Source organism: Camelus bactrianus, chromosome 9 (genome assembly GCF_048773025.1).
Source record: "Camelus bactrianus isolate YW-2024 breed Bactrian camel chromosome 9, ASM4877302v1, whole genome shotgun sequence".
Classification (NCBI taxonomy): domain Eukaryota; kingdom Metazoa; phylum Chordata; class Mammalia; order Artiodactyla; family Camelidae; genus Camelus; species Camelus bactrianus.
The window spans coordinates 62,924,904-62,933,854 of record NC_133547.1 but is presented as its reverse complement, the minus strand read 5'-3'; the positions used below and the strand labels follow the sequence as shown (position 1 = coordinate 62,933,854).

The 8,951-nt window shown below is 53.7% G+C and overlaps 1 protein-coding gene across 1 annotated transcript in view; it reads left to right on the top strand.

The window, feature by feature from the left end:
- The first annotated feature begins 1,469 nt into the window (after nucleotides 1-1,469).
- BEAN1 (brain expressed associated with NEDD4 1) overlaps nucleotides 1,470-8,951 on the top strand; it is a 37,221-nt gene continuing 29,739 nt past the window's right edge. Inside the window, exon 1 of the mRNA XM_074370630.1 lies at nucleotides 1,470-1,607. The gene's annotated coding sequence lies outside the window, so the exon portion shown is untranslated. The remainder of the gene's footprint in view (nucleotides 1,608-8,951) is intronic.

Sequence of the window (8,951 nt, the reverse complement as noted above, 5' to 3'; positions counted from 1 at the left end):
TGGAAGGGGGATGGTGTAGATGGTGCAGGAGGCAGAATGAGCAGTTACCAAAGGAGGCTAGGAAGCGTCCTGACCCACCAGGGCTCTAGATCATGCAGGTCCCTCTGCACCCACCCAGGGAAGCTTGAGGCACGGTGACTGGCAGCAGTGGCATGGAGTGAGGTTTGTCTTCCCCACCAGAGCTCACTCTGACCACACTCTCCTCGCAGTGCCAATGGCTGCCTCGCTACTCTCCTATGCTATCCCCATGGCCCCTCACCTTCCCCAAGGGTTATCATCAACATGTGCGGCTCGTTGTTTATTTTTGAGAACCACTTACTAGCTGCCATCCACAAAATGAGGTTAGGAGAAATATCAACAAAGTATTTCATCAATTCATTCATCAAATTTACAGTGAATACTAGTGCAGGCCCCCAAGGGTCTCCCTCCTGGGGCTCCCAGTTAAGTAGGGGAGATTAAATAAATGATTCCACAAATAACTGGAGAGCACCACACTAGCAAGGGTGCAAAAAACAACTCTATTGTAATGAAGAAAGAGAGGTCTAGGGTATGGACTGGGCTTGTCCGAGGCCCCAAAGTAGAGCGGGGACAGAGCAGTTCCTGAAAGCCAGGAGCCCCTCCGTGAGCCAGGCACTCGTTGGGGCAGGCATGTGTCTTCCAGGGCCGAGCTCTGTGCCTGAGGTTTGGGGATAGGGAATACAGAGGGCATTGGGTTAAGCGAGGGGGTAAGGAAATAGACGAGTTGGTCGCTCAGGAGGGGAAGGCTTCAGCCGGGCCTAGCTGACATCTCGCACACCCCAGAACTCACCGGCTGGCAACTGGGAGCAGAAGGCCCTCCCAGGCTTGTCTGCCCCTCCCAGTGGCCGTGACAGGGGTCCCCTGCCCTACTGGTCAGGATTGTTTCTGACCAACATGTCTGGCTGTCCTTCCCTGCACATATCGTCTGTCTACCCTTCTCTGCACATGTCTGTGTGTCTGTCCATCTGGCTCCCGCCTGTCTGTATGTCATTCTCTACACACGCTGTCCTCACACGTCTGGCTGGCGCGCTGGCCTCCCAGCATCTCTCGGCCTCCTGGCCGCGCCGCCCCGCCTGCCGCTGCATGGGTGTCGGGCTGGCTGTGCGCAGAGGGGCGCGGCTGGTCCCTCCCCCTCCCCCGCGTCCCCCCGGCTCAGGAATGACCCGGGCGGCGGCCCAGCGCTGCTGAGGCCCTGGAGCCACGGCGCAGGGCGGCCGGAGCGGGCGGCCGTGGCGTGGGCGGCGGTGCGGGGCCGGCGGGCGGCGGGGCGGGGCTGCGGCAGGGCAGGGCCGGGGCCGGGAGGCCGCCGCCACCGCCACCGCCGCCGCCTCCTCGGCCGGGTATCGCGGGCATCTGGTCGGCTCCGCCGGGCCCCGCCCCGCCCCGCCCCGCCCCTGCGCGCCGAGCAGGCCGAGGCGGAGCGGCGCGCCCCCCGCGACGCCCGAGCCCGAGCCCGAGCCCGAGCGCTAGCGGCATCCGAGCGGGATCCGGAGCGGGAGCGGGAGCGGAGCCAGAGGGGGAACCCGAGCTGGAGCCGAAGCTGGAGCCGGCAGTGCGGCGCACGGAGCGGAGCGAGGCAGCCAAGCCGAGTAAGGGGCGTGGGGCCGGGGGCGGCGCTGGGGAGGGGCGGCGAGGGGGTCCTGGCCCCCTCCCCCGCGCTCTGCGGCGGCCCCGGCGCACGCACACACCCGAGGGCGCTCAGCGCGGTCCGGCGCTGAACCGCAGCGCGCTCCGAACGGGATCCCCGCTCTCCCGCCGACCCCGGCTCCGGGACCCGCGCGGGCGGAGGCTGCCCCTGTGCACGCTCTCGGGCCGCGGGGAAGGAGAGGTCTCACGGATTCTTGCCCGACTCGAGTCCCAGACGAACATTTACCCCTTGTAGACAGTCTCCACGACCCCGCGCCCTCGGTTTCGGGGACACCTGAACAACCTACCCAAGAAGGGGAAACTAGGACGCACTTTCGGCCGGGGTGCAAGAGGGAAGGGGCTCCAGGCTTTGTGGAGTTTGAAATTAGAACCCACCCCCGACCTTCGGGCCGGGAAGTTTGACCCTCCGACGGGCAGGTCACCAGGGCCATGCCCCCGCTTCAGTGCCTGCGGCGCTGGCCTGTCTCAGCACCAGCTGTGGGAGAGGGGGCGTCCCCACCGCACCTTCTCCAGCTCTGGGACAGACTTTTCCTGGCGCGGTAAGTGGGACTCAAGGCTGAGTCCGAGGCGGCTGCTCTGGCTGGCTGCGCAGCGCCAAGCGGTGTAGCCGCCTCTCCCCAAGCGCCCTCGGAAGTGGGTAGTGCCCACCCCATCCCTGCTGACTAGCACGGCCCTTCCTCTCTCCTCATCCGGCCGGCCGGCCGGGCGGTCCTGAGGCTGCGGCGCGTAGGACCCAGGGCTGCCCTCAGGATCCCACGCCCGGTGCCAGCGGGGGCTGGCTAGCCTCTGGCTGGGAAAGAGAGGAAACAAGTGACAGGTGTGAGAGGCGGGGGCTCCATGAGCTTTGTCCTTGGTCCTGATTCACACAGTCCCATGGGCGCTTGCCTTGAGCATGTCCCTCCTAACTCTCCTCAAACATCCTGACTGGGCTACTGGAACAAGTGACTTCACCTCCCTGTGCCTCAGTTTCCTCCGCTGACAGGTAGGCAGGATTCTGTTGTGAGCACAATGTTTAAAGGCTTTGGAACCAGAGGGTGGGCTGGCTGACTTCCTAGCTGTGTGACCTTAGGCAAGATACTTAACTTCTCTGAGCCTCAGTTTCCCTGTCTGAAACGTGGCGAAGGTGGGTTGGGAGGATTAAATGAGATGATGCTTGTGGGGGGAGGTGCTAACACCATGCTTGGGGCACAGCCAGTGCTCAATTCAGGTTGACTACAGGTGTCATTTTATGAAGTTCAGCACCAGTAGATGCTGAGGCAGAGTGAATTCCCTTGAGGTGGTGGGGACACGACCCCCTACCCCCATCCAAAGAGGCCCTTGAAGCCCCCAAACCTGTTGAGATCTAACTGGGGTGCAAAACCCTCTCCTCTGGGCCTGTCCTTGCTCAGACATCCCTCCTCCCTGGGCTCTCTGCTTCCCAGTGGCTCTCCTCTCCCTCCCACCCTACCTTCCATCTCCATCCAGGTTGGGAAAGACTGTATCAGACCAGCTGTTTTTTTTTTTTTCTGCCCTTGGCTGATGTCTGCTGCCCCAGTGGAGGGCTCCCCATGCATCGCTTACACTCTGCAAGGGAATCACATCTCCCTCCACTCCAGGGTTTGGGGGCCTGGGGAGGATTGCTTTCCCTGAGGAGCAGTCAGACAGTCAGGTGGCTTGGACAGTCCAGTGGTGACAGTTCAGACAGGCTGCAGAAAGCAGCAGTGGGAGCAGCCACCAGGGCAAGGAGACAGTGGGAAGTCTGAGGGGTCCCAACCCTGATCCTGAGCTGACTGCGATGTGTTCGTCCAGGCAACTGAGTCATGAGGCCCCCGAAATGATGACCCCTGAGGAGGAAATTGAGCCCATGGCGGACTGAGAGGTTAGAACTTCAGAGCAGGAAGGTCCCCAGGAAGAGATCTGCCTGGTCTGTGCAGCTGAGGCTTCAGACCCAGAGCCAAGCGAGCCATTGAGGCCCAGAGCCTGGAGGAGGATGCTAGAGTCCTTGAGGTAGCATGGAGGGTGCAGGTGACCAGGAGCATTGTTGGGAAGAAAACAAATGTCCAGTTTGTGGATACCTGTGTTAGACCTGCTCACCTGTGCCCCAGCTGCCCAGAACAGGGGGGAACGGGAGGAGTGGGTCTGACCCCCCGTTGCCTGGTGGGGACCTGGTGACACAGGCAGAATGGGCTGCCTCTCGGTGCTTTCTCCTCTTCTTCCTCTGTAGCCTCCCCCCACTTCACCACCAACTCACCCACTAGGGTGTCATAGCCATGCATCTTCCGTAATCTTCACCTCTTCTTCCCAAAGGAGTTAATCAGAAACTAATTAGGTTTCTGTCTCTTGGTTCACAGTATTTGGAACACAGCCAATAGGGAACGTGATGGAGGTATGGGCACCTCCTTCAGTCTTGGGGAATAATCAGACGCACTTAGAGCCCTGTTACCTGAAGCCTTTGCTCTGGAAGTGCTCAGAGCACAGGCGGGAAGGTGGCAAGTCTGCTCTTGGCCTCCTAAAGGGAGAAACTGAAGCCAGGAGGGCTTCTGAAGCCCCTGGGCACAAAGTAGAGTTGTGACTGAGAGCACGGCTTCTTGAGCTGGACTCCCTGGGTTTATGGCATGGGACTTTGGGCAGGAGATTTATCTTGCAGAGCCTCAATTTCCTCTTAAAAACAGGAACAAATATTCCACACCTCCAGGTACAGTTATGAGGACTGAAGAAATAATATATAGGAAACACATGGCAGTGTCAAATGGCCCCCTCGCAGTGGCCTTGCTGCGCCTGCATTATGCACTGGCCTTGAACACATGCTGTTTCCCAAGCATAAACATTTTCTCTTTGGATTCTGACAAGGGCCCTCTGATTTAGGTACTATAATTGTCCCTGTTTTATAGATGAGAACACTGAGGCTTAGAAAGGTTAGGAACTATCTAATTTGGCTAGGTATAGAAAACTTAAAACATCACTATGACTCATCATAATTTTATGAGTTTGTAGAATTGATAATTAGCACACTGTATCTTAGATGATATGTAATTAGTTGTTGAAATGCTTCCTCCATGGAGACCTTCAATCACTGTATGTCTGTGTGTTAATTGTATGCAAGCTAGAGATTTTTAGAGACACCTTCATTTTTTTTCTATTCAAACAGTATCAAACTGATTTAAAAGAGCAGCCCCCATTTATTCCCTATCCCTCTTCTCTCCATTTTTCTCCATAGCACTTATCACCCCCAACATTTATATATCTTATTCATTTGTTTATCGTCTGTCCCCGTCAATATAATGTAAACTCCCCAAAGGCAGGGACTTTTAACCATTTTGCTCACTCTGATACCCCCAGAGACTAGAACAGGCTCCAGCACTTAGTATGCTTTGCAACTTATATAGTATTTTACAAACATCAGGCCTTTTATTATTTTTTTTTACCAAGTGTATAGCTTGCCTGAAAATAAAACATTAAGGTTCATGGTGTAAACTTTTCCCTCAAAAATTTAACAAATAGGACTTGCTCAAGCACCAGGGAAAATGTGATGAAGGTTAAAAAGTGGAGATTATTTTCCCAACATGTTAATAAAGCACCTTATCAGTAAGTTCAGAGACTAGGTAATTTTTTTTAAATCTTTGCAGTAACAAGTGACATGTTCAAAGGCAATTAAATTAGCTTTTAAAACTTCCAGCAAGTTAATGATCACTGACTTATTCACTTAATTATTCTTTATTTTATTAGCACAAAAAGTTTTTTTCAAATCCTCATTTTAATGATTTTTCAGATTATAAAAATAATACATGTTCATTGTAGAAAATTTGGAAAATCATTAAAATATGAAAGAACATAAAAAGCCTCCTAAATCCCAGCACTGCCCAGACAGTACATGACTGTGAATATTTTAGTTTATTTCCTTCCTAATCTTCTTCTATGTATGAATATGTTCCCCTTTTTTCCTTACAAAATAAGGATCATGTTGTACACAGAGTTCCATAACCAGCTTATCTAGGTTTTCTTTCCCCTCTTAACATTATACTGGAAATCTTTGTTATTAAAAGCATTTCTTTAAAAGCATGATTTCATGGCTATGTAATATTCCATTATAAGTGCATGTCAAAATTTGTTCAGCCTATCCTCTCTTATTGGACATTGAGGTTGTGTCCCATGTTTCACTGCTGTAATAATGCTTTTCTGTGCCCTCTTTGGTGTTTTCTGGGCCCTGGAATCAGGCTTCTCTACAACCTTGGTCAGGACCTATTTGCTGGTTTGCAAACGGACTGGTTTATGCAGTTAGACAGTAAATCAAGTCTTAGAGATTGGGCTTTGGTGATAGTGGGGATCCAGTAGGAGGCTGCTCTACGTAAATTAAGGCAACCTGGAGACCCAGTAACCTCCAGCCACTTCCAGACCATCCCAGTATAGCACACACGTAGCCAGATATTGTGTGGGGACAGAAGGCCCCCATGCTACAGAGGCTGCCACACACCTAGATCCCTTTTCTAATGTGAGGACCAGGTTAGATCTGCCACTGTTCTCTCACATCTTTCTCCTCCACTCCTAAGTTCATTCGTGTCTTCATTCAGTCACGTGACGGACATTTACAGGCATACCTCTTTTTATTGCACTTTATAGATACTGTGTTTTTTACACAGTGAAGGTTTGGCGCAACCCTGCTTCAAGCAAGTCTATCGGTGCCATTTTCCCAACTGCATTTGCTCACTTCATGTCTCCTGCGTCACATTTTGTAATATTTCTGCAATTCTTGCAATATTTGAAACTTTTTCATTGTTATAGTTGCCGTGGTGATCTGTGATCAGTGATTTTTTTGATGTTACTATGGCAAAAAGATTACCACTCAGAAAGGCTCCGATGATGGTTAACGGTTTTCAGCAATAAAGTATTTTTTCATTAAGGTGTGTATATTGTTTTTTAGACAAACTGCTACTGCATACTTACTTAGCCTACAGTATGATGTAAACAACTTTTATATGCACTAGGATACCCCAGAATTCGTGGGTGACTCACTTTATTGCTGCGGTCTGGAGCCTCACCGACCACCAAACCGCAATATCTTGAAGGTATGCCTGTAATGACGTTCAACCGCACTTGCCAAGGAATGTTCTCGGGCATTGGGGAAATCAGCTGGTTCCCAGTCTTACATAAACACCCGCCCCCACCCCCATTTCTGAGGCTCGTTTCTGGATCCCCAACTGTAAAATGGGGGCTTGAGATCCAGCAGGCTGACAGCACGTGACCGCGGCAGAGCAGGCGCTGCGCAGACGTGGCGGGTCGGGCGGGCCAGCCACCGCGCGGCCTTGCCGCGGCCGCCGTGGACCCCGGCGAGGCTTCACCCTCCCGGCCGCCGGCCTGTACTGCGCATGCGCTGGCCACCCCCAACACGCTGCCACCTGGCTGCCTCCGCCACGGGTACGGAGCCGGTCCCCATAACCACACTCGTGTCGCAACGTATTCCAGGAGCAGGGACACGAAGCGAAGTGGGAGTGTCGTGGACTTGCCGCCCACCATTCAGCCACTTCAGAACCTGGAGTACCGCAGCCCGCCGGCCCGCCCGCCCGCCCTCCAGTTTCCAGCCAGACAACCCAGTCGGAGATGAGTCACAGGCAGAAACGCGCCTCGCCTCAGTTGCTGGGTTCCCAGTGAGGCCGGCGCGGGGAGACGTGACCTGGGTTTCAAACCTCTGTGGGGTGTCCCTGGCAGTAACCGAGGGGCAGTGAGGGGGTGGGGGTGACAGCGCCCCTCCCTGCACAGCTCTTCCTCTGTCTCTTCTCTGTGACCTGAGTTGGGTTGTGTCATAGAGCCTATGAGTTTTCTCATCTGCAAAATGAAAACGATGTTACCCACTTCAAGGGACCTGTTGCGGTGATGTCAGGGACATTACGTGGCACGTGTTTGGTGAATGTGAGCCTGAATGCCTGAGTGCCCAGAACATCTCGGTATATGGAAAGGTCTACCAGATCCAGGCCAAACCTGCCCTGTCCCTTACCAGCCTCCTGGCCACCTGGGATCTTACACATTGTCCACCAAACACCCAAACTGACCGTGGAAAACCATACATTATGCAAGGGTTCTTGGCGCCCCCTGCCCAGGGAGGCCCATTGCGTACCTCCCTTCACCCTGCAAAACCTCAGCCTTCATCTCAGAGTCACAAGGCCCAGTGGGAGGAAAGAGGGGGCACAGGGAGCCTCCAGGAAAAGCAGGACCTTTGAGACAACTGCTTGAAGTGTAGGGGGGTGGTCAGCATCACCCAGACAGCCCTGTAGGAAGTGTACATTCAGCATGTGTTTGTTCAGCCCCTACACTCTGCCCGTTCACTGGAGAGATGAGCAGAGCCCTGTAACCGTGGCGGTTGGTGCAGAAGCCAGGACAGTTTCCTGAGGGCACAGGGAGCTATGGAAGGGTTTTCATCAAGGGAGTGATATGATCCATTTTGCCTTTAAGAAAGACCTCTCTGAAAGCAGCACAAGAGATGACCTGTTAGCCCACTTGTGTCCCCTCCAGACTCACAGGCAGCCACAGTGCACATGGGCATACCCGCAGAAACAAACACACGTGCACACGCATATTTTTAGAAAGCGTAGATCCCGGGCCCTGAGATTCTTTGTGAACTTTCTGGTGTGAAATCACAGTTCCCCAAGCAGCCTGCCACACCAGTCCTACCTTTACCTCCTGCATCAGAATTCTTAGGTTGGTTTCCATGGGGACTGGGAGTGGGTGTCAGGCCAGCCTGGGGTTCACACCAGGAAAGGCTGAGCTGGAAGAAGCCACCTGAAGAGAGGTCCTCAGGTCAGCAGCAGTGATGGTCCCTCCCTCCCACCCCCTCGGACAGCAGAATGGGCATTTTGCAGTCACTCACCTCGTGCCAGGGCTTTCTGTACGTAACCCTCATCCTCACAGCAGGTCAAGGGTTTTTACTCTGCTTTCCCCAAGAAGACACTGTAACTCAGGGCGGTGACATGCTTTGCCCAAAGTCACACTGCCAAGAAGTGGCAGAGGTGATATTAGCACTCAGGAGTTGGACTTCTGAGCTCAGGCTCTCCAAAGATAGGTATTTGATTTGTTTGCTAAATAGAAAAATCAATTTAGTTTAGCTTGGCCAATTGGCGCTGTCAAACCATGGGACCCATTTGGATGAAAACCATATAACATAAGGGATCCCTGGAGGAGACAAGGGCGGGAATTGCTGGAACTGCCTCTCACGGAAAAGTTCTGTCCACAGTGATGTCATTCCCTCCCATCCAAGAGCAGGGAAGCTGACTGCCTCCTGGGACCTGGAGGGGCCAGGCTCTTTTCCTGTTGCTTAT